This window comes from Myxocyprinus asiaticus, chromosome 5, assembly GCF_019703515.2.
Source record: "Myxocyprinus asiaticus isolate MX2 ecotype Aquarium Trade chromosome 5, UBuf_Myxa_2, whole genome shotgun sequence".
In the NCBI taxonomy this organism is placed as follows: Eukaryota; Metazoa; Chordata; class Actinopteri; order Cypriniformes; family Catostomidae; genus Myxocyprinus; species Myxocyprinus asiaticus.
In genome coordinates, this window is record NC_059348.1 from 25,584,940 (window position 1) to 25,612,340 (window position 27,401).

Consider the following 27,401-nt stretch of genomic DNA (forward strand, 5'->3'; position numbering starts at 1 on the left):
GAGATAGGAAACACTGAGATTGATCAATTGCATAATCATTCTTTAGGAGTCTGACCGTGGCGGCCAGGACTCGAGACACCCTAGAACACATTATCACATTGGCTATTAGAACCAGATGTGACCACTGGGGATATCAGTATAAAAAAGGAAAAGAAGGAGCTAAAGTTGAGTAGTTAAAGAAAACTAGAGAAGAGGTTTGCAAAGAAGAGCTTGTTTAATCTGCGATACAGGAAGAGGCATATATTTTAGTGGAATTAATAAGCAAGGACCGTCCTGAGCGGGCCTCTACGCTGCCCTCAGTGGCCCGAGCATGTGCTTCCCGTTAGTGCCTGCAGACGCAGCTGACCTGTGTTACAGCCTCACCTAAGCGAGAGTAAACTGAGACGGAGAGGCTTCATGACGGCAGCCAAGCAGCCTCTTAAACTCACCTCACACTACTGGAGCATAAACAATGAACACACTGAAAAAAGGTGCAGCAATTAGGCACATATATTGTATGTAATCATGGAGAATATTAAAGAAAGCAGCATTTCAATGCAAAGGTGTTATTTGAGTCTGTTAGAAAATGAGCAAAGTGGTATTTCTCAAATTACTAAGAATTTTGTGGTCGATGCCTGCCAAAGATGTATGAAGAGCTATGTCATATTGTTTTGAACAACTAAAAATGAAAACAGACACAAAGAAGAATTATTCTACTATGACATGTGTAGCTGAACTCAAAATCATTGAGTAAATGTCAGGAAACCAGGCAGTCATTTATCGGCTCGAAGTTGCCCGAAATGGCCATAATTTAAGTAAAGCGTTTATCTAAACTCTGCACCTGCACCAGCTTCTGCGAAAAGGAGGTTTTTGGTTTCAATATCACTGTATATTCTGTTGCTTGTAAAATCATTCAGATGAAGATAACTGTGTTATACAGGTGCATCTCAATAAATTAGAATGTCATGGAAAAGTTCATTTATTTCAGTAATTCAACTCAAATTGTGAAACTCGTGTATTAAATAAATTCAATGCACACAGACTGAAGTAGTTTAAGTCTTTGGTTCTTTTAATTGTGATGATTTTGGCTCACATTTAACAAAAACCCACCAATTCACTATCTCAAAAAATTAGAATACATCATAAGACCAATAAAAAAAACATTTTTAGTGAATTGTTGGCCTTCTGGAAAGTATGTTCATTTACTGTATATGTACTCAATACTTGGTAGGGGCTCCTTTTGCTTTAATTACTGCCTCAATTCGGCGTGGCATGGAGGTGATCAGTTTGTGGCACTGCTGAGGTGGTATGGAAGCCCAGGTTTCTTTGACAGTGGCCTTCAGCTCATCTGCATTTTTTGGTCTCTTATTTCTCATTTTCCTCTTGACAATACCCCATAGATTCTCTATGAGGTTCAGGTCTGGTGAGTTTGCTGGCCAGTCAAGCACACCAACACCATGGTCATTTAACCAACTTTTGGTGCTTTTGACAGTGTGGGCAGGTGCCAAATCCTGCTGGAAAATGAAATCAGCATCTTTAAAAAGCTGGTCAGCAGAAGGAAGCATGAAGTGCTCCAAAATTTCTTGGTAAACGGGTGCAGTGACTTTGGTTTTCAAAAAACACAATGGACCAACACCAGCAGATGACATTGCACCCCAAATCATCACAGACTGTGGAAACTTAACACTGGACTTCAAGCAACTTGGGCTATGAGCTTCTCCACCCTTCCTCCAGACTCTAGGACCTTGGTTTCCAAATGAAATACAAAACTTGCTCTCATCTGAAAAGAGGACTTTGGACCACTGGGCAACAGTCCAGTTCTTCTTCTCCTTAGCCCAGGTAAGACGCCTCTGACGTTGTCTGTGGTTCAGGAGTGGCTTAACAAGAGGAATACGACAACTGTAGCCAAATTCCTTGACACGTCTGTGTGTGGTGGCTCTTGATGCCTTGACCCCAGCCTCAGTCCATTCCTTGTGAAGTTCACCCAAATTCTTGAATCGATTTTGCTTGACAATCATAAGGCTGCGGTTCTCTCAGTTGGTTGTGCATCTTTTTCTTCCACACTTTTTCCTTCCACTCAACTTTCCGTTAACATGCTTGGATACAGCACTCTGTGAACAGCCAGCTTCTTTGGCAATGAATGTTTGTGGCTTACCCTCCTTGTGAAGAGTGTCAATTATTGTCTTCTGGACAACTGTCAGATCAGCAGTCTTCCCCATGATTTTGTAGCCTAGTGAACCAAACTGAGAGACCATTTTGAAGGCTCAGGAAACCTTTGCAGGTGTTTTGAGTTGATTAGCTGATTGGCATGTCACCATATTCTAATTTTTTGAGATAGTGAATTGGTGGGTTTTTGTTAAATGTGAACCAAAATCATCACAATTAAAAGAACCAAAGACTTAAACTACTTCAGTCTGTGTGCATTGAATTTATTTAATACACGAGTTTCACAATTTGAGTTGAATTACTGAAATAAATGAACTTTTCCACGACATTCTAATTTATTGAGATGCACCTGTATACCCATTACAGATTTTCCAACTCTGGGATTTCAAACCCCTGCATGCAACCTTAAATAGTTTCTCTTTAGATTAGTGAGTGTATACACATCAAGAGCCAATTTTAACAACAACAAAAATACATTTTAAATGAACCTCGCACATCATGGTTTCTTTCATTTTTGTTGGACCAACAAATAATTCATTTCAAATGAAAAAAATGATATGATCACATTTATTCTTAATCTACTATATTAAGAATGTAATAAATCTGGGTTTGCATTACAAGGCTCTCCAAACTACAGTGTAATTCAATTATACCAGAATGATGGTTGGATCTCTAGAACAGTCAAAGGAGCAACAGTATTATGAAGAGAAGAGAGTTACCCAGCAGAGCAGTGAGTTTAAGGAGTAGACCAACATGCACCATCTTGGCTCGCAGGCCTTTGTCGAAGGAGAGGTTATGGAGGAGTCGCAGAGTGACGTTCAGCAGATCTTCATGTTCACATGGAACCAGATGAGCCAGCTTTTCCACAGTGTCCACCTCGGCGTAAAACAAAAGCACATGTGAAATAAATCTAATACAATTCAAATTTGATGTCACAAGCAATAACTATATATAACAATTTTCAATTATTTCTGGCATTTTTGCTTATGTTGCGCTGGCTGATATGGCAGTTGTCTTGGACTTATGCGGCATCCACATTTTTGATTACCTATACCATTGCAGAAATGCATAATTTGCGAACAGCCATGATTAATTTATTTTGCAAGAATAAGTGTCTGATAATAGGAGGGCTTTCGAGATAAAATGATTATTCAGCTGGTCATGTATAAATAAGGCAGCCCAGCTCCATGTAAAATAGAACAGCTTTTATTAGTCTACTAATATCACTGTATTATCATCTCATGTGAGTGTGCAAGACTTTTAAGCATATCTTTCTACTAAGTACTATTCATTACTTTAGGTGTAAAACGTTTTTTATGAGGAAATAAAACAGAGTACACCTTCAAGTAGGGCTGTCAAGATTATTACATTTGGCTAACGATTAAATGTCAAACAATTTATTGCAATTATGACGATTAATTGTGTGATTTAGGGTTTTCACGATTAGCTGTCATATAAATTGTCATATTTCTTAAGGTGCATGTGTGCTTCACACCTATTTTTTTTTTTTTTTTATATTTAACTTCAAATATGTCAATTAAATAATAAAATAGGGGTATATGATTTCCTTTTAAGGCTTCAAAACCTTTTGAATGATATGAAAAATAATGTTTTAACATTTTAATTATTTAGAAATATTTTTATATGTCTCTTTTTGGTCAACTTTACATTTACACTGTTGTTTTTGGAACTCATATGTTATATATATATATATATATATATATATATATATATATATATATATATATATATATATATAAAATATGAGTTCCAAAAACAACAGTGTAAATGTAAATGTAAATGTTATTTAAAGCTCTTTGATTAAAAACACCAGCCCTTATTTCTCACAAAGCAAAACCTTTGAGATTTTATCACTTTATCACTCCACAGAAAGAGTAAGCGTGCGTCTCCTCAGTGTCACTGCATGTCATTAACACAGCATGTATGAACCCACTATGACCAGGACTATTTGCCATTAAACGATCGTTTAAAGCTGGAGCACTTTGCATTCACTATCTAAGTTTATGTTTGTTTGTTTATATTTTTGTGGAAGTTTGCCGCAAATCTCTGCTGACGGCACGCACATCAGAGAAGTGCTTCATGTGCTCTTCTGGACAATAGCTGCTCTGGTTGACATCCGTGGTGTGGCTCAGTGCTGCTCAGAGTTCAAATGAAAGAAACACAAATGCGCCGTTGATGGCATTTGTATATTTGCTTTAAATTCCCTTAATTGGGCATTAAAATGTCACTGGAATTTGAAGTCCACAATAATCTCTATAATGACTCCATGACTGACGAAGGTCTACTGTAGTACTTCAGACGCAAGGAAGACTGCTCACCATTTCATTCTTGTTCTCCAAAAAGATGCTGAGCTTTTTGAGGAAGGAGACAACAAGCACCAGCAGTTCCTCATTTTCTCTCTCCAGAGTCTTCACCAGCAGGTGTACGATGTTCTTGTTCCTGATCTTAAGCTCTGTGCGGGTGTCCTCAGACAGGTTGAGCAGCAGGTAAAACGCAACTAGAACCGTGGGGAGGGACAGGAGCACATAGTTACGGCCTTGTGGATTCCAAATAAACTGTGGCAAATAAAACTGTGGAGCCGAGGAGGGCGGGGCCGGGTTGGAATGAGACACACCCGGTCCCCAATCAGCCGTCCACCCAGGGGAGCAGTGTCGAGGACTCTGCGACGGGAATCCCTCCTCCTTCCCGGGTTTCGGCACCAGTGTAAGGGGGTTTAGAGGAAAGGAGGAGGCGAGAACCGACTTGACAACTTAAATAATAATTTATTAAACAAAAACCCAACCAAAAACACACAACTAAAAACACAGCACAGCTGTCTGTAATTCTCTCTCTCTCGAACTGTCGTCCCCGGCCGCCTTTATCCCTCGCGCGCCCCATCAGGCTGATTGGGGACCGGGTGTGTCTCATTCCAACCCGGCCCCGCCCTCCTCGGCTCCACAAAAACGTTTCAATTACTGTTCATACCACGCAGCAGTTGCTCCTGTTTGACAAGAAGGTTTTGATATTTTTTAAGGGTTTTCTCATGCTCCTTTCGCAAGTTCTGGTTGTCGGGGTCTTCATCGCGTGGATGCGTTAGGGAACAGCCTATGAATGCTTTGATAAAAGACAGTGCAACACAGTGGTCCCAGAAAGTATTTGAACACTTTTGGACAATGAATCCATGCTTAAAATGTAAGTATTTCATTGCATTACATAAAAAAAATATCAAATCAATTGGAAACTGCAAACAAATGATGCTAAACCTTTTCTTAAAGCTAACTTCACTTTTCTGAGTCAAGGTCACTGGACATGTTACATTAACTGTTGACATCCAGAAAGTGTCCAAATATTTTGTCTTAATTTTGAACAGCATTCATTGTTTTAGAATTTTTTTTTTAAACCTAACAAGCTACTTTTTAAAAATGTTTTGCATGAAAAGTGTGCTTGTGCTATCTTTCTAAAAATAAATGCCACTTCGTTTTCTATTTTGGTATATAATGCAAAGACATTATAAAAGGACATACATTTTAAAGTGTAGCTAAAATGTCCAAATACTATTTGGGATTGGGGATGGGTATTGATACAGATTTCCAGATTTGATTCAACTGTGACTCACAAGCTCTCGAATCAATTCCAATTTCGCTTCGATATCGATTCATATGGGTATATTTCAGTTAGAATGTCCATTTTACTTAAATATGAAAGAAATTCTCACAACCAATGCTGTTAATTATACAGGGGACCTTCAAACTATGTACATTACCAAAATATAAATTTTACTAATTATATTTCATTAGTTTTTCATAATTTTGTTCACATTTTAGCTTTTTAAAAATGAACAAATCCATGTATTCCATCAATAAATATGATACATTACATATATTGTATTTTGTTACATTTATTGTTTACATGTATAATTTGTACTATTTAAAAGTATTTACATAGATTTTTTGAACAAGTGCTAAAAAACGGTACTGTCTCTTTAAGAAAACCCGCTGTTCTGTAAAGGGCATCAATAAATGAGCGCATACAAGTCAGAATTTACATTCACCTTAGCCAAATATATTTAAACTCAGTTTTTCACAATTTCTGACATTTAATCATAGAAAACATTCCCAGTCTTAGGTCAGTTAGGATCACTACTTTATTTTAAGAATGTGAAATGTCAGAATAATAGTAGAGAGAATGATTTATTTCAGCTTTTATTTCTTTCATCACATTCCCAGTGGGTCCGAAGTTTACTTACACTTTGTTAATATTTGGTAGCATTGCCTTTAAATTGTTTAATTTGGGTCAAATGTTTTGGGTAGCCTTCCACAAGCTTCTCACAATAAGTTGCTGGAATTTTGGCCCATTCCTCCAGACAGAACTGGTGTAACTGAGTCAGGTTTGTAGGCCTCCTTGCTCGCACATGCTTTTTCATCGGATTGAGGTCAGGACTTTGTGATGGCCACTCAAACACCTTGCTGTCCTTAAGCCATTTTGACACAACTTTGGAGGTGTGCTTGGGGTCACTGTCCATTTGGAACACACATTTGCGACCAAGCTTTTACTTCCTGGCTGATGTCTTGAAATGTTGCTTCAATATATCCACATAATTTTGCTTCCTCATGATATTTTGTGAAGTGCACCAGTCCCTCCTGCAGCAAAGCACCCCCACAACATGATGCTGCCACCCCCATGTTTCATGGTTGGGATGGTGTTCTTCGGCTTGCAAGCCTCACCCTTTTTCCTCCAAACATAACGATGGTCATTATGGCCAAACAATTCAATTTTTGTTTCATTAGACCAGAAGACATTTCCCCAGAAAGTAAGATCTTTGTCCCCATGTGCATTTGCAAACTGAAGTCTGGCTTTTTTATGGCGGTTTGGAGCAGTGGCTTCTTCCTTGCTGAGTAGTCTTTCAGGTTATGTCGATATAGGACTTGTTTTACTGTGGATATAGATACTTGTCTACCTGTTTCCTTCAGCATCTTCACTAGGTCCTTTGCTGTTGTTCTGGGATTGATTTGCACTTTACGCACCAAACTACGTTCATCTCTAGGAGACAGAATGCGTCTCCTTCCTGAGCAGTATGATGGCTGCATGGTCCTATGGCGTTTATACTTGCGTACTATTGTTTGTACAGATGAACGTGGTACCTTCAGCCATTTGGAAATTGCTCCCAAGAATGAACCAGACTTGTGGAGGTCCACAGTTTTTTTTCCCTGAGGTTTTGGCTGATTTCTTTTGATTTTCCCATGATGTCAAGCAAAGAGGCACAGAGTTTGAAGGTAGGCCTTAAAATACATCCATAGGTACCCCTCCAATTCAGTATACCTCCTATCAGAAGCTAATTGGCTAATTGTCTAAAGACTTGACATCATTTTCTGGAATTTTCCAAGCTGCTTAAAGGCACAGTTAACTTAGTGTATGTAAACTTCTGACCAACTGGAATTGTGATATTGTCAATTAAAAGTGAAACAATCTGTCTGTAAACAATTCTTGGAATAATTACTCGTGTCATGCACAAAGTAGATGTCCTAAACGACTTGCCAAAACTATAGTTTGCTAATATAAAATCTGTGGAGTTGTTAAAAAATGAGTTTTAATGACTTCAACCTAAGTGTATGTAAAATTTTTAACTTCAACTGTATTAACAAGAAGGAACGTAAATGGCTTTACATCATCCGTGCTATGCCTGAATAGAATACAATTTTTATTTTTTGACCAACAAACTGTAGAGAACAGAAAGGGTATTAAAAGAGACATCAATAAATGACAAACAGGTTGCGTGGACCTCATCTTTGGACACACATTACACTGAACAACTTTCACTCTCAACACGCAGTGAAAGGATCTCGCTGCTGAATACTCCACCACTATACTACAAAATCACTTGTGAGTGAAATCTAAACATTTACCAAATATTTACCAGTTTCCAATTATATACATTTTGCCACATAGAGCAAAATTTGGCTGCAAATGCGAGTAATTTCCTCACATTTTTGTAGTAGGGTTGCGCATATAGTAAAAGACTGGTCTTGATATTTAAGAATCGATATTGGATTGTTCAAATGAAGATAGTGATCATATTGGGAATCACTTTATGGACACAAAAATCAAGGTGAATTAGACATTCTGACAACAAATTCATCAGAACTGGATGAAGCTGATAGAATCTGTTGACCTGAGGGGACTTTGTGATTAACAAAGAGATTGTGCCAGTGTCAGGAAGGATATAAGTCTTGCTCTTCTTCTCTATCTCCTCCTGCCAAAGGTCATATTTCTTCAGCTCATGCTCGATGATGCTCATACATAGACCGCCGATCTTATAGTGTAAACAGTGTGTGAAACTGAGAGAAACTGCAAGTACAACACAGAACAGCAACTATGAGTCATGAGGGTTTGTCCTCCTCTGACCTCTCCAAGATAAGTCAGCCAGACACTGATGCATGCAATAGAATCTGAGAGCGGGACATCGACTGGTATGCAGAGACACCCAGACTGCCGTGCCAGATGAATTTCATACTCTATTCCTGATTAATACATAAACAGAACTGAAAAATCAGGCAAAACAACTCATCATGCATTTCAAATATATCCATCAGCCGCCAAAGTCATTCTAGCTTGTGGAATGTAATTTCCATTTAAGCCATAGGACAATAAGAGCCAAGGAAAACTTTCAAATAAGAACACATACTTTCATACCTCAAATAATTCCTGACAGCTATCTTACTCAAAGTAGTAACCTGATCTGTGGCCACGAAAAATATGTTTTGAGAACGTCTCATGATTTTGTTATTACTTTCAACTCTATATGTAAATTGCAATACTGAGTTGTCACACCGTGACGCACATTGTCATGGCGAGTAGTTAAGAAACTCACTGAGGTGGCACAAGGTATGCAACATGATTCCTAAAATGACATTGTAAAAAGAAAGTGTAAATGCCCTGCGAAGTAAAATATGATTTGAACTTCTATGACTGTGGTTTTATTCTTTTGTGTTTCATTTCAATGTCAGTGGTTCTCAAACGGTGTTGAGCATACCAGTGCTATGTGAAGAGCCCCCAGGTGGTAACCGACATGACTCTAGAAATTTACAGTACTAAAAAATAGACATTGTTTTATTTTTTGACATGTTTTATTTCTAATCTCTGACTGACATACAATTTGAAAATAGTTGTGTGGGTCTAAGACTAATGCTTAGCCTATATTCTTCTGCAATGCGGGATTTGAATAGATAAGGTTTTGACTGTTCTCAAGCTGCACAGTGGCACAGCCACACTGAGTCTGCGCACCACAATTTTAAACCACATGCTGAATTGCCAAAAAAACAGTCTATCAACAAAAAGGCAAGGTATTACACTGTTTGCCCCCAAAGTAAGCATCTGGGCTCTAAATGCTCAATTTCATGAGGGCAAGCTCGAAGAGTGGTCTGCTTTTACTCAATACATTATTGATGGTATAATTTAACCAGTCTGACATAGCAGTTCCAAGCACTTCTAGATAGACAGGAACAATTTTAAGATAAAAATCCACCATATATTTAGTATTTCCTTGTTTGAATCTGACTGCAGATGTTGCACCCAAGCATGTGTTGTTACTGTTTGCAATTGTAATCCTTTCTAAATGTTGTTATTGTGGTGTATGTGTGATTTATGGTAGGGTCCCTCCACAGTGTGCTTTTTAGATGCTTCTCTTTTGATTTATCATAACAGCAATAGTGATATGAATCAAAATATGGCATAATATCAAAGTCTCAACTTGGGGAATAAAAATACAAATGTTAGAACATTGTTGTGACTTGGTGGTACTTGAACATGCTGATTTGATCAAAAGTGGTATCTAGTCTGATAAGTTTGAGAACCACTGTCCAAAGACTATCCATTATTAAAGGTGCACTCAGTAATTTTTCCCCATTAAAATTTAACTCAAAGAAATGAATTGAAATTTTGAAACCTATGTATAAAATCATGAGCACTCACATAAGATGAGGCATATCGGTAACCTTATAAAAGCCGTTTTATTCTATGTGGAGAAGAGGAACCCTCATGGGGGCTGCCATTTTAGAATCACATGACCAGCTTAATCCCAGTAACCGTCTTGTTATTGGAAACTTTTACTCTTAAACTGTGTGCCAAATGACATACACTATGCACTCAGCCATGTAGTGTATACATTTTACAAGTGTAGCATCTTCCCAAATGGAACACTTACATTTTTTTTACAACACGGAAGTCTTCTCCGTTTAACAGCTGACAGAAGTGACGTTTAAAGCACAATACTCACACTACTTACACTTCAAAATAGCATAGAATAGTGCAGAAGTTTGTGGTTTGGGACACACCTTTGGATTAATCATGGCTGATTGTGAATAGTACATTTTTACAATGGCATCTGTAACTGAAAACTACTGATTTTGAATGATGCTGCATCCATACCACTAGGTGTCACTGTAAGTCCAAGAGACAAACAAAATGTTACTGAGTGCACCTTCAAGAACCACAGGTGGCAGTCTTTTAATGAATTAGTGTCCATTGTCCACTTAGACAAGATTCAAAAACTAATTACAAGTTAATAGACAAAAATGGGTAATTCATAAATGAAATTAATTTATAGTCAGTAAAAATCTCTTCACAAAAGGACAAGAAAAACTAAAAATGTGTACCTTGAGAAGCAGAAAAAGACAGATGATAGTAGTCGCTATCTCAACACTTTGTTTCCAGTCCTCTCACAGTACTCGGGCTAATGCTCCAATTATGGTCTCTGAAATAACATCAAACATTTTACATACTCATAAACAAACAACTTGATGATGATCACTAACAAAGATTAAACCAACACATTAAACCATCACTATTATTCTAAAATGTGAAGAAAAAAATTATAATAAAGAATGAGTAAGTGTTTCAAAATTTGTGACCGGTAGTGTGTGTGTGTATATATATATATATATATATATATATATATATATACACAGTACTGTGCAAAAGTCTTAGGCACATAAGATGTTTCACAAAAACATTTATCCTAAGATAGTTATGAATATCTTCAGCTTTAGTGTGTCAATAGGAAATATAAATGTTGTACTCCCAAACATTACTTTTGCAAATAGAAAAGATTAGAACAGAGGAATAGGGTGCCCTACAACAGACAGCATGGCCCCCACAGACCCCCTACTGAACATCGAGTCAGTCTGGGATTAAATGAAGAGACAGAAGCAACTGAGACAGCCTAAACAGATAGAAGAACTGTGGCAAATTCTCCAAGAAGCTTGGAACATCCTATCTGCCAACAACCAAGAAAAACTGTGTCCAGGAGTACCTAAGAGAATTGGTGCTGTTTTGAAGGCAAAGGTGGTCACACCAAATATTGATTCAGCTTTTTATGTTTACTGGACATTGCATGACATTAACTGATAAACTACTTATGGCATTATTTTTGAAGACATCCTTACTATGCAACATTTTTCACCATTGCCTAAAACTTTTGCACAGTACTGTGTGTGTGCGTATATATATGTGTGTGTATATATTATATATATAATATACAGATCACCAATCAGTCACAACATTAAAACCACCTGCCTAATATTGTGTAGGTCCCCCTTGTGCCACCAAAACAGCGCCAACCCACATCTCAAAATAGCATTCCGAGATGCTATTCTGCTCACCACAATTGTACAGAGCGGTTATCTGAGTTACCGTAGATTTTGTCAGTTTGAACCGGTCTGGGCATTCCCTATCAACCTCTCAACCTCTCTCATCAACAAGACATGTCCGTCCACAGAACTGCCGCTCACTGGATGTTTTTGACAACATTTTTTCATGCACAGAGGTTTTCAATGTGGTTCAGGTCTGGAGATTGGGCTGCCCATGTCTTGATCCGGTGGTCCTCCATCCACACCTTGATTGACCTGGCTGTGTGGCATGGAGCATTGTCCTGCTGGAAAAACCAATCCTCAGAGTTGGGGAACATTGTCAGAACAGAAGGAAACAAGTTTTCTTCCTGGATATCCTTGTATGTGGCTTGATTCATGCGTCCTTCACAAAGACAAATCTGCCCAATTCCAGCCTTGCTGAAGCACCCCCAGATCAACACCGATCCTCCACCTGGTCATCTAATGGTTAGACAGAGACCTGGAGAGGCCTTCAAGCCACAGTGTCTCACACCCACTGTGAAATTTGGTGGATGATAGGTGATGATCCTTCTGCTCTGACAATGTTCCCCAACTTTGAGGATTGGTTTTTCCAGCAGGACAATGCTCCATGCCTCACAGCCAGGCCAATCAAGGAGTGGATGGAGGACCACCGGATCAAGACCTGTCATGGCCAGTCCAATCTCCAGACCTGACACCCATTGAAAACCTCTGGAATGTGATCAAGAGGAAGATGAATGGCCACAAGCCATCAAACAAAGCCAAGCTGCTTGAATTTTTGCGCCAGGAGTGGCATAAAGTCACCAAACAGCAATGTGAAAGACTGGTAGAGAGCATGACAAGACACATGAAAGCTGTGATTGAAAATCAGGGTTATTCCACCAAATATTGATTTCTGAACTCTTCCTAAGTTAAAACATTAGTATTGTGTTGTTTAACAATGAATATGAACTTGTTTTCTTTGCATTTTTCGAGGTCTGATAACACTGCATCTTTTTTGTTATTTTGACCAGTTGTCATTTTCTGCAAATAAATGTTTTAAATGACAATATTTTTATTTGGAATTTGGGAGAAATGTTGTCAGTACTTTATAGAATAAAACAAAAAATTCATTTTACTCAAACACACACCTATAAATAGTCAATCCAGAGCTGTATATATACATATATATATACACAGTACTGCACAAACGTCTTAGGCCCATTAAATTTTTCACAAAAACAGTTAAATTAAAACGGTCATTATTATGTATGCATATACACACACACACACACACACACACACACACATAACGTACATATACTGTATAGCTTTGCTTACATTTTCTGGCAGTTTTTCTTTTCCTCGTGCCTGGCATCGCCTGTCTCTCCTAAAATGGTCGCTTCCAAGTCATAGTGCACCACTAGAGCCTTCTCCGTCGGGTGCACATCTATATCAACAGACTTAACTCTCCTGAAAGACAGAACAAATAAAGACTGGACATGTAAGTTTAATGCCAGAGACTACTTGAAACAGGCTGTTACTCCAAACCTTGTCAGCTGCCTAAACAAGGCAGCATTTTGGAGGCAAAATAAGTGCGTACATTACATCATTTTTGAGCATCACAGGCGCAACTGACTCAACAAGTGCTTATGATTCCCCAAAATGCTACCTAAATGGCACTTCACTAGGTTTTGAGACACGGCCACCACTAAAACTGTCAACACTATAACGGGATGGTGACAATAAGCCACGCCCATCTGTGATTGGAGCAAATACATTTGAATGAGATTTAGAGAATTATAATAAATGAACTTCGGTGAAAATAAATCCGGCGACGGTGCACACGTGGATTACCAACAACATAAGCAGGGCCTCTTCTTTAATACTAACATAACCAAACCAGGGTACAACTGTCATATTGTGATAGCAGCATCCTCCCTTAATTCTTCCACCTCAATGTAATGTTTACCGTTTCAAAAACGGTGCGTCGTCCGACTGCATTTTATTCCGTTCATGTGAAAGCACCAGTTGTGGGTTTAGCTGCTCTTTTGGACTGTTGACACGTGTGAGGCTCATTCACTGTCTGAAAATCAAAGCATCGCTCATCCGCAGTCCACTGATCTGCTGTCCTTCAGCTGGTGATGTCCAGGGAGAGAGGGATATTTTACTGGAGACTGGATTGAGCTTGGCTGCCATCTGTAGGACAGGAGGATGATGGGTTTGGATTCAAAACCCCAGAGTTTGCAGAAACAGCCAGAATGCTGTTTCTGCATCTCAATAAATTAGAATGTCGTGGAAAAGTTCATTTATTTCAGTAATTCAACTCAAATTGTGAAACTCGTGTATTAAATAAATTCAATGCACACAGAATGAAGTAGTTTAAGTCTTTGGTTCTTTTAATTGTGATGATTTTGGCTCACATTTAACAAAAACCCACCAATTCACTATCTCAAAAAATTAGAATATTTTGACATGCCAATCAGCTAATCAACTCAAAACACCTGCAAAGGTTTCCTGAGCCTTCAAAATGGTCTCTCAGTTTGGTTCACTAGGCTACACAATCATGGGGAAGACTGCTGATCTGACAGTTGTCCAGAAGACAATCATTGACACCCTTCACAAGGAGGGTAAGCCACAAACATTCATTGCCAAAGAAGCTGGCTGTTCACAGAGTGCTGTATCCAAGCATGTTAACAGAAAGTTGAGTGGAAGGAAAAAGTGTGGAAGAAAAAGATGCACAACCAACTGAGAGAACCGCAGCCTTATGATTGTCAAGCAAAATCGATTCAAGAATTTGGGTGAACTTCACAAGGAATGGACTGAGGCTGGGGTCAAGGCATCAAGAGCCACCACACACAGACGTGTCAAGGAATTTGGCTACAGTTGTCGTATTCCTCTTGATAAGCCACTCCTGAACCACAGACAACGTCAGAGGCGTCTTACCTGGGCTAAGGAGAAGAAGAACTGGACTGTTGCCCAGTGGTCCAAAGTCCTCTTTTCAGATGAGAGCAAGTTTTGTATTTCATTTGGAAACCAAGGTCCTAGAGTCTGGAGGAAGGGTGGAGAAGCTCATAGCCCAAGTTGCTTGAAGTCCAGTGTTAAGTTTCCACAGTCTGTGATGATTTGGGGTGCAATGTCATCTGCTGGTGTTGGTCCATTGTGTTTTTTGAAAACCAAAGTCACTGCACCCGTTTACCAAGAAATTTTGGAGCACTTCATGCTTCCTTCTGCTGACCAGCTTTTTAAAGATGCTGATTTCATTTTCCAGCAGGATTTGGCACCTGCTCACACTGCCAAAAGCACCAAAAGTTGGTTAAATGACCATGGTGTTGATGTGCTTGACTGGCCAGCAAACTCACCAGACCTGAACCCCATAGAGAATCTATGGGGTATTGTCAAGAGGAAAATGAGAAACAAGAGACCAAAAAATGCAGATGAGCTGAAGGCCACTGTCAAAGAAACCTGGGCTTCCATACCATCTCAGCAGTGCCACAAACTGATCACCTCCATGCCACGCCGAATTGAGGCAGTAATTAAAGCAAAAGGAGCCCCTACCAAGTATTGAGTACATATACAGTAAATGAACATACTTTCCAGAAGGCCAACAATTCACTAAAAAAGTTTTTTTTATTGGTCTTATGATGTATTCTAATTTTTTGAGATAGTGAATTGGTGGGTTTTTGTTAAATGTGAGCCAAAATCATCACAATTAAAAGAACCAAAGACTTAAACTACTTCAGTCTATGTGCACTGAATTTATTTAATACACGAGTTTCACAATTTGAGTTGAATTACTGAAATAAATGAACTTTTCCACCACATTCTAATTTATTGAGATGCACCTGTAGATTCTGCAAGCCCTTGCAAGTGTCCATATCCTATAAGGTTACATCTTTTTGTACTGTGAATGCTCTTGCATTACAAATTCGTTTCTCTCCAGCTCTGCTATATTCACTGAGAGGTAATTCAAGTGTTGGTAGATTGAATTTTCATCAATTATTGTTGCTGTCTGATTTGTCCTGCAGCACACAAATATCCTGCTGATCTTTCCAGCTCTTCTCTGACTTCCTCTACAAAAAATGTAAATTATCATCACAAAAAATAAATAAATAAAATAGGACAATAAATCAGTTTGTTCTAGTCCCAAACCTGTAGATTAATGTTGAAATTACTTTTAAATGAGGAGTTTCATCATTATCAGTTCATTGCTCATTGTTTCAGTGAAAAATTAGTGTTTCTCTGATGTAATAATGGACAAAATTGGAAAAAAAGCTAGTTATGACTTTCCATTTCTGTTCGTCCTATACAGTGCCCCGAAATTGAAGTCATTGGATAGTGCAAATGTTTTGAAAATGCTGTAAGTATGCTTATAAGTTGAAAACAGTCTCAGTGGGAAAAAAAAGGTCTAAGAGGCTAGGCATGCACAGTATTAAGTGTATAATAATGAGCAATTTATGCTCATAACAAATAATGCTGTATAGGCTACAATAAATCTGGCCCATTCTTCAGGCTACTTGAAGGCCTACACTGATGATCAACACATCTTTTCAGCAGTGATACTTTAATTGTTACATTTTAAAAGGTTAGCAGTATCCAGAATGTTTGGCCGTTTCATAGACAGCTATGATCAGGGGCGCATTAACTCACAGGCTTAGACGGGCTGAAGCCCAGAGGCCCACAACTCCAATGGGGCCCACCCCATTTTCCCCTATCCATGTTGTTGACATTGTGATGGTGCACAACCGTTAAAGGGATCTGTGTAGTGCTTGTTCAACGCACAGCAGTTCCACCTAAAACCCCCCGCTCAACAACTGGAAGGGGGCATCTGTGGACCAGGGAACCCATGGGCCCAGAGGTACATTAAAGCGCCCTTGGCTATAATTTTAAGTTGTGCATTCAAGTGTAATCAATATCAACAGCGTTGGGTGGCCTATATACCGTATAGGCCTAGTGGTGTTACTGAATTCACCAGACTATAGCAAAGGGCAGTGGATACTCTCTGCATGAGTTCTCACGGATTCAGTCTAGTGACCTTTACCAGTTATACTATACTATAATGATCCAAGATGGCTCACACATGTGATCCATAGCATTACCTGAAACTGGTTTACTCCCATAATTAAATGTTTTCATTTCTCATAATGAATCATCTAGTTGGATACATGTATAGGTTAGTCATTGAAAGCTTGCCATTCTGTTTTTTTAGAGGGAGATTTTCTAGTCTAATTTTGGAAGCATTTGAAGGAATCCTTGAGCAAGGCCATTTGGCATCATTTTTAAGACATAAAGAAAGATCCATTCCACTATGGCACAAAAGACGAGTAATTTTTTTTATTTTATTTCCAGATCCATCACTGCCAGGGCTAAGCTTACAGTATTTTCAATGGCTGCCTGTGTTTTGAAAATTTAGTATAATATCTTGCTAACAACACATCAAGTGTATTCTCTGCTTACAGTCATTTGCTGTTAAACATTTATTTCCCACCACAAAACACGATGCTTGTTTCCACGGCCCACCCTACAAACCGTCTCGGTTACTTATGTAACCCTGTTCCCTGAGATGAAGGGAATGAAACATTGCATCATGCTGATGCATATGGTGAAATTCGTTTTCCGACGACCTAGTTGAAACCTTTCAATGACAACAGCAATTCTAAGATTGGCCATGGTGTTTAAGCCCTGCCCTTTTAGGCGCGAAGCTGTCTGGTATATAAGCGGGCACGAAAACACCATTTCTCCGAATTTTCTGACTGAGGGACAAAGAGCGCATCACTTGCACCTCAAAAAAATCTGAGTCTGTAGTGCGGCCAGCTAATGCAATGTCTCGTTCCAGTCATCTCAGGGAACCGAGTTTACATACGTAACCGAGACGTCCCCTTTCAATTACAGTTCACTCGACATTGCATCATGCTGATGCATATGGGGAACAGAGTCCCATCACACCGCACTACATGACATAACCCTCCCAGAGAGGGATACGAAGCATAATGCTCAAAAGAACATGACGCTGCAGTCCTGTGGGACGGCGACCGACATGAGTATGCCGCATGTGAATAACCCTCATGGTGAGCCAGGAGAGGAGCACTTATAATGGATATATGAACTATAGTCATATAGTATTGTAACAAAGCTTCACAAAGGGATCGAGGGAAGGAGGACACAGGGAACCGGGTTTCTTTAGTCTCAGGTAAGGCTTTTTAATTGTCAACTTTCTGAGCTTACAGCTTCACAATAACTCAATAGCTTCACAAAATCTCATTAGATTTACATTAACTCTTTAGCTTCACATTAACACATCAACTACTCAGCGGGACTCTAGATCTCTGGCTCTCTCTCCCTTTCTTGTTGGTGGCGTGGTCCTTTTATACCGCTCTCCCCAAGCTCACTGCAACTACAAACAGGTGTTAATCATAATCTAGCTCAGGTGTATGCACCCTTAACGCTTTCTCTCTCTCCAGGCGGACACTCGACCATGCCCCCGCTGCCACAAGTATATATTCACGAACCCAGTCGGGAAGGAAGTTTTATTTACAATGAAAGTGCTTGTGACTTTATGGGAAGTCACAATGGCCTGAATGCAGGTGGTTGTGTAAAATGACAGGGAAACCCATACTTAAAAAGGGTCACAAGTTTATGTTTGGACAAAGAAATAGCAAGCGCTCTAGACAGAGAGGACTTGCGAAGAGAAAGACATTACATCTAGGTTATAAAACCTTGCGAATGTGTTTTGAAAAGACCAACCTGCTGCAAAACATATGTCTTGTAAGGACACACCATTCGTTGAGTGTGCTTTAACACCAATTGGGCAATTCGCACCCTGTGACTCATAAGCCAGGGTGATCGCATCAACGATCCAGTGACAAAGTCTTTGCTTGGAGATGGACATTCCTTTTGTGCATCCTCCATAGAACACAAAGAGCTGGTCAGACAGACTGAACTGGTAGGTGCGCTCAACGTATGTGTGTAGCGCTCGCACAGGGCATAGCAAATGCAATGACTGTTCCTCATCCAAATTAAATGGAGGAAGGAAAAATGCTTGAAGATGAACCACCTGAGCTCTGAAAGGCATGGATAAAACCTTAGGCACATAGCCTTTTCTGGGTTTGACGGTAGCTTTTGAAAGACCCGGAACAAACTCCAGACATGAATTGTCGACTGACAGTGTTTGCAAATCACTGACACATTTTACTGAGGCCAGCGGCAGCAGTTATGCAGTCTTAAGAGAAACACACGCAATTCCAGAGTCTTGAAGAGGGGCCCCGCGAATGCTTTTAGGGCCAAAGTTAGGTCCTAAGTCAGAACTGTAGCCGGGCGTGGGGGATTTAGCCACCTTGCTCCCCTTAGGAACTTTATGATTAAATCACGTTTGCCTATAGAGGTGTTGGCTTCAGGTGCGTGATACGCAGAGATAGTCGCTACATAAACTTTGAGCATTGATAGAGTGAGCCCTGTGTCCAATCGCTCCTGAAGAAATGTAAGAATTTCAGGTATGGGGCAGTTCACTGGGTCTTTATCGCATGAAAAGCACCAATTAGTGAACACATTCCATTTCGGTGTGTAAAGGCGTCTTGTAGACGGCACTCTAGCCTGTAAAATGGTGTTCATAACCGACTGAGTTAGTTCTGGCACATTTAGTGTGCTCCGTTCAGGGGCTACACATGCAGGCTCCACAGCTTGGGCTGGGGATGCCAGATTGTGCCCTGCACTTGAGAGAGGAGATCCCTTCTCAGCTGTATTTCGCATGGAGGGCCGTCCAGAATCTGTATTATATCTGAAAACCAGGATTGATTGGACAACTTCGGCACAACCAATAGAATCGTTTCCTTGTCCTCTCTGACTTTGCATATGACAGTGTGAAGGAGGCACACCGGGGGAAACACATATTTGTGTTTCACAGGCCATTTGTGGGCCATTGCGTCCACTCCTTGCAGAGTACCAGAGGGGACAGTGGGTATTCTCCACAGAGGCAAATAGATCGATCTCCGCTTTGACGAATATTTCCCAAAACCTCAGGACAGTCTGAGTATGAAGTTTCCATTCGCCTGGCGTCACTCCTTGGTATGACAACAAGTATGCACCATAATTGAGACAGCCTGGGACACATGTCGCCCGCAGGGAGAAGAGATGCCGCTCGCTCCATAGGAGGAGGCGATGCGTCAGTCTCATCATTGAAAGAGAACGAATTCGGCCTTGGCAATTTATGTACGACACAACTGTTGTGTTGTCCGAGCGAATCAGAACGTGATAATTTGCTATTTCGGATTGAAAAGCCTTCAAGGCTAGGAAAACAGCCGACAGCTCCAGGCGGTTGATGTGCCACGCCCTCCTCGCACCTGTCCAGGTGCCAAAGGCCGGGCATCCATCGCACAATGCACCCCAACCTGCAATGGAAGCGTCCGTGGTCACCACTTTCTGCCTGAAAACCTGCCCCAGCATGACACCTTGCTGGTAGAAAGCAGGTGCTGTCCAAGGTGCTATAGCAGCTAGACTGCGGCAAGATACAGCGACGCGCATTTGTCCATGATGCCAGGCATGCCGTGGCACATGGTGCTTGAGTCAGTACTGAAGAGGTCTTGTGTGTAAAAGACCTTTTTTTTAAAGTAATTTTTATTTGTATATCACAACACACATTGTTTCAAAGCAGCTTTACAGAAAATCATGCTTTAACAGAAAATGAAATTGTAATATCTATAAAGTCTTAGTCATCATTGTGTTATTGTAAATTGAGTATAAAAATAAATAATTAAATAGTTAAATAGTAATTGTGTTTAGAACCCCAGTGAGCAAGCCAAAGGCAACTGTGGCAAGGAACACAAAACTCCATAAGATGTTGGTAAATGGAGAAAAATAACATTGAGAGAAACCAGGCTCACTGTGGGGGCCAGTTCCCCTCTGGCTTAAAAGCATGAATATAATGCCAATATTAGTTATTTGTGTGCAGTGTATGTCATGGTTTAAAATTGGTAAACTAAGTAAGTGTTAAGGGCCAGTGTTTAAACAAAGATTTTGTATGAACTGTAAGATTAATGACTAATGCCTTTGAAGTCCATCCTGGATTAATTGCAGAAGTTCACATAGATGCATTGTCCTTTGTTAGTTGGCTGATGAAGGCTTTTGTTGGCAGTTAATTGATAGTCTATGTATTCCATTTCAAGAGTGTAGTCCATCAATAAACAAAGGTGATGCAGGCAGAAATCAGTGAGTTGCATCGCAGTTAAATCGGCAGGTCAGTTCGGTGAGGTTCGGTGGGGTCTGTCCTAAATCCAAGGTTCAGGCAGTGGCATATGATGTATCCGATGTCTTACAGTGGGAGCTGTCATCAGTTCGTCCTCTGAAGTCCATCGTAAAAGATTGAAGTGATGTCTGGCTAGCACCGGCTGTAGTTTGTCATCATCACTCAGCGACATGTAGCAGTAGAGTCTGACACCAAGCAGGAAAGGAGCTGGATCTGGCCGGCTCTGGTAACCTTGGGATATGTATCAGGGAAACAAATAGAATAATATTAGCGTAGAAGCCATTCAATTTATTGCAGAGTTATAGATTATGAGAAATATTTCTGAGAAATGTTTCTGGTTCAGGCAGACCTAACTAAAGCAGCCTTATTGTGAGTTGATGGATAAATTAGGTGTATGCCTGGCTAAATAGATGAGTCTTTAGTCTAGACTTAAATTGAGTGAGTGTGTCTGCATCCCGAACAGTGTAAGGGAGACTATTCCATAGTTTTGGAACCAAATAAGATCTACCTCCTTTTGTGGATTTTGATATTCTAGGAACTATTAACAGGCTTTGTGATCGTAATAAACGTGATGGAATATAGTGTGGTAGAAGGTCACTTAAGCTTTGTGTGTAGTTAACAGAATTTTAAAATTAATACAAAATTTAACAGGTAGCCAATGTAACAACGATAAAATTGGGCTAATATGATCATATTTCTTGGTTCTAGTCAACACTCTGGTAGCTGCATTTTGAACCAATTGAAGTTTATTTATTGAATTTGCAGTACATCCTCCCAGTAATGCATTACAATAATCTAGTCTTGAGGTCATGAACGCATGAATTAGTTTTTCGGCATCAGCAACAGAGAGCATGTGTGGTAACTTAGCAGTATTTCTGAGGTGGAAGAATACTGTTCTACAAACATTGATTTTCAAAGGACAGATTGATATCAAATATAACACCTAAGTTCTTTGCTGCAGAAGATGGCATAACATTACATCCATCGAGAATGAAATTATATTTTAGTGGCTTATTTTTAGAGGTTTTTCGTCCAATAATTAGTACCTCTGTTTTGTCAGAATTGAGTAGAAGGAAATTTCTGGCCATCCAATCTTTGATTTCACCGATACACTCTGCTAATTTGGAGAATTGTGACATTTCGTCGGATTTAGAAGAAATATAAAGTTGGGTATCGTCGGCATAACAGTGGAAACTTATTCCACGATTCCTGATAATATTTCCCAGGGGAAACATATATAAGGAGAAAAGCAGAGGCCCTAAAACTGATCCCTGTGGGACTCCATACTTAACTTTTGTTTGATTTGACAATTCCTCGTTTACACATACAAAGTGGTAGCAGTCAGATAATGCAAGTTCACTAATTCCAACATAATTCTCCAGCCTATTCAAAAGAATTTCGTGATCTATGGTTTCGAAGGCAACACTAAGATCTGAAAGCACTAGAAGAGAAATGCAGCGGCGATAAGATGATAAGAGAAAGTCATTTGTAACTCTGATAAGTGCAGTCTCTGTACTGTGATGGGGCCTAAATCCTGACTGCAATTGTTCATATATACCATTTCTCTGTAGAAATTAACATAGTTGGGAGGACACTACCTTTTCTTGTATTTTCGACATAAATGGGAGATTTGAAATTAGTCTATAATTAGCCAATTCGCCAGGATCAAGCTGTGTAAGTGATTTGATAACTGCCATTTTAAATTTTCTTGGGACATGTCCTAAGGATAGCGAGGGATTAATAATTTTAAAAAGAGGTTCTGAGATTACAGGGAATACCTCTTTTAAGAGCTTAGTTGGAATTGGATCTAGCGTACATGTTGTGGCTTTTGATTTTTGATACGTTTTGTTAGCTCTTCATGATCTATGACAGCGAAGGATTGAAGCTGTTCATGAGGAAAATTATGAGACACTGTTTTCTGAGGTTCTGTGACAGTTGATTGCATAATTCCAATTTTATTTCTGATGATTTCTATTTTATCAGTAAAGAAATTCGTGAAGTCATTACTATTGTGCTGCAACAGAATATCTGGTTCAGTCGAGGCTTTATTCCTAACCAATTTAGTCACAGTACTGAATAAGCACTTAGGATTGTTGTGGTTATTTTCTATGAGTTTGCTAAAATATTCTGACCTGCCAGCTTTTCGTGCATGTCTGTAGCTACAGACACTATCCTTCCATACACCGCGACATACCTCTAATTTTGTATTCTTCCACTTGTGCTCTATTTACCGAGCTGCTCTCTTGAGAGCATGAGTGTGTACCATGGTGCGGTGCTTTTTTCTTTAACTTTATTTAATCAAAGGGGGGCAACACTATCAAGAGTGCTAGAGAAGACTGTTTTCTGTTATTACATCAAGTTCTTCTAAAAATTTTGAGACAATTCTGGAAGATTATTAGTGAAGCTATCTTTAGTGGTCAAAAGAAAAGTTCTACCTGAACGATAGTATGGTATAGATTGAATGACATTGTGTGACTGCAGAAAACAAGAGACGAGGTAATGATCTGAGATGTCAACGCTCTGTGCTTGAAATTCTATAGTATTAACATCAACTCCATATGACAGAATTAAATCTAGCATATGAGTTGAGAATATTGATAAATGCTAATCCCAATATGTCATTTTCATTATCTTAGTGAATGTTGAAGTTAGCAACAATTAAAGCTCTATCTACAGTAACTACTAAGTCTGATAGAAAATTTGCAAATTCACCAAGGAAATTAGAATATGGCCTGGGTGATCTACAGTATAAACTGCAGCAAGGGCAAAAGACGACAGAGATTTTTTATTTATATTTGACGGGGTCACATTTAGTATTATTACTTCAATAGACTTAATATTATATCCTGTCCTCTGAGTAACACCAAAAACTTCACTGTAACTTGTAGCAACACCTCTTCCTCGACCCTTCAGACGAAGCTCGTGTTTATAACAATAACCTAGGGGAGAAGATTTGTTTAAACTAATATATGCATCCGGTTTAAGCCAGGTTTCAGTCAAACAGAGCGCATCCAAACTATGATCTGTAAGAATATCATTAACAATTAGTGCTTTGGTTGAAAGAGATCTAATGTTTAGTAGCCCTACCTATACATTATGTTTATTTAAATGAAAATTTTTTTTTTTCAAGTTTGACCGTGATCAAATTTTTACAAACGTTTTAGTGAGGGGTTTGTGTTTGAATGAATGAATGAATGAATGAATGAACATTACATTTATATAGCACTTTTCTGACACTACACTCAAAGCGCTTTATACAGTGAACAGGGGACTCTCCTCAACCACCACCAGTGTGCACCGGATGATGCGTCGACAGCCATAGTGCGCCAGTACGTTCACCACACACCAGCTATTGGTGGAGAGGAGAGAGTGGAGTGATAGAGCCAATTAATGGATGGAGATTATTAGGAAGCCATGATTGATAAGGGCCAATGGGGGGAATTTGGCCAGGACACCGGGGTTACACCCCTACTCTTTTCGAGATGTGTCCTGGGATTTTTAAAGACCACAGAGAGTCAGGACCTCGTTTTAACGTCTCATCCAAAGGATGGTGCCTTTTTACAGTATAGTGTCCCCATCACTATACTGGGGCATTAGGACCTACACAGTTCGCAGGGTGATCACCCCCTGCTGGACTCCCTAATACCTCTTCCAGCAGCAACCTTAGTTTTCCCAGGAGCTCTCCCATCCAGGTACTACAATGTTTGGTAGTTCAGGGAACAGACATATTCTCTATATGATATCTAGGTGATACATTCTCTATGTGTTGTAGTTTATGTAACCTGTGTGACATCTCAAGGCAGCTAGCAGGTGTTCAGATTAACCAGTTTGTCTGCTTCCTGACCTGGGCCCCAGTTAGTCAAATACAATTTCAATTCAATTCAATTCAATTTCAATTCAATTCAATTTATTTTATATAGCACATTTAAAAACACCTTTGTTGACCAAAGTGCTTCACAATCAAGAATCTAGAAACAGTTAAGAGATTAAGAATGATGGAAACATCACCACACATAACATACATAAAAGCAATATAAATTCAACAGGAAAGAATATATATTAAAAAAGACAGTGTATGTGCACACAACTCCAGTTTAACATTCCCTAGATTTAAAAGCAAGAGAAAAGAGCTAAGTTTTCAACTGAGACTTGAAGACCTCAACAGATGGGGCCAAACAAATATGAAAGGGAAGAATATTCCATAGTTTCAGGGCAACTACTGAAAAAGCTCGATCCCACTTAAATTTTTGCTTTGACCGAGGGACAGCCAACAGCATTTGGATACTATCACTATTAAGACTATGAGCCAAATTATTAGAGAAGAGAGCGGCACCTTCCCTGGAGGGATGGAGTCCATCTCTCTTTAGCACATCAGGTCTACTCCAAAACTCTTCCAATTGTCTATAATCCTATGCTATTCTCCGGACACCACTCAGACATCCAGCCATTCAGTAACACTAATCTACTATAAACTTTGATGTCAGATGCCCGAGCCCCCGAAATGTATTTAACAATAGTGGCTGGAGTCTCTATTTCCACATTCCTTACAATAGAATCACCTATTACTAAGGCTCTTTCAACATGATTCTCAGTGGGTGCATCACTGAATGGGGAAAATCGATTGGAAACCCTGACAGGAACGGAAGAGTGGTGTTGCTTTGCTGAGCAAGTATGCTGCCGAGACGTCACCCAAACGCCCTGCTGCGGGGGCTCTACAGCCGGAAGCAAAGTGTGACCTAATGGAATGATGGCGGATGCCGCTACCATAAGCCCCAATGCTTTTGAAACAGCATCAGTGAAGTGTTCTCCCCAGTTTGAACTGAGACAAACACTGGAGAATGGCCTGAACGCGCTCACTCGTGAGATGCGCATGCTCGCTCGCTCATGGAGTCGAGACGGACTCCCAAAAAGGAGATGTGTTGGCTGGGGGAAGTGCATGCTCTTTGCCCAGTTGACATTGAGGCCCAGGCTGTTCAGATGTTGGAGCAATAAGTCCCTGTGCTGGCATAACAGAGCCTCTGATTAGGCCAGTAATAGCCAATCGTCAAGGTACTTCAAAATGCGCACGCCGCTGAGTTTCAGAGGGGCTAGTACTACATCGATGCACTTTGTAAACGTGTGAGGAGCCAGGGACAATCCGAAGGGCAGGACTTTGAATTGATATGCAGTTCCCTCGAATGCAAATCTCAAAAACATCTGTGATGTGGTAAAATTTGACCATGAAAATACACGTCTTTCAGATCTATTGACACAAACCAATCACTTGGGTGGACGTGCGATAAGATCCGTTTCTGAGTAATCATTTTGAATGGGCGTTTTGCAAGTGTGTGATTCAAATGTCTCAGATATAAAATTGACCAAAGCCCGCCGTCTTTCTGTGGCACAAGAAAATAGCGGCTGTACAACCCTTTGCGGGCTTGACAATCTGGCTTTTAGCACCCAGTCGAAAATGCCTGTAAGAGCTCGCCACGCGTTCACGTAATGGGACAGAGGGCTATTTGGTTTGTTCATTATATGCAGGATTGGGGAGTAACGGAATACATGTAATGGGGTTACGTATTTAAAATACAAAATATAAGTAACTGTATTCCAATATAGTTACAATTTAAATCATTGGTAATTAGAATACAGTTACATTCAAAAAGTATTTTGATTACTGAAGAGATTACTTTGTATTTAATTGTCATTTGTTTCATTTAATATTTAGTCCTTTCAGATGGAAAACATTTATACATATAAATGATGCGATCCAAAGTGCATTTGAACAGCTGTCAAACACTTTCATATGATGTGTTACATTCATACGAGCAGACAGAGGAGTCAGTTTGAAGTAAGTTTGGAGCAGAAGAAATAGAAATAAACCTTGTGTAAATTGTCAGATTTACGCTAAGCTAAAATGCTATTTCTAGCCATTTTACATGCACATGTTACCAGGCACGATCATATTTTTTTATCAAGAAAATTCACGTTGGATCGTAATTTCTTCTTTTCTAGTAAGACCTTTGATATTAGGGTAAAAATCGTATTCTTGATAATAATTTTTTTATTGTTTTCCTGTAAAAATATCTAAAAATCCTTAAAACAAGATCAATTTGATTGATCTTGTTTTAGAAACAACACTGCATAAGATATTTAGGTTTGTCAGAGAATGTATTTTTAACATGTGTATTTTGTCTTACTGTACTGGCAGAGTGTTTATAGTCAAAACAATTGAAAAAATCTACCAGTGCTGAAGAAGTAATCCAAAGTATTTAGAATACATTACTGACGGAATACGATAAAAATGACATTTTACAGCATGTATTCTGTAATCTGTAGTGGAATACATACAAAAGAAACCCTCCCAACCCTGATTATATGATATAATGCCGCTCACCTTTGGGAAGTGGTTGTGCATA

General features: G+C 39.5%; 1 pseudogene; it reads right to left on the reverse strand.

Annotated features, from left to right (window-relative positions):
• The window catches only part of LOC127441152 (kinesin-associated protein 3-like), a 63,835-nt pseudogene that overhangs the window by 32,106 nt on the left and 4,328 nt on the right, over positions 1–27,401 (reverse strand).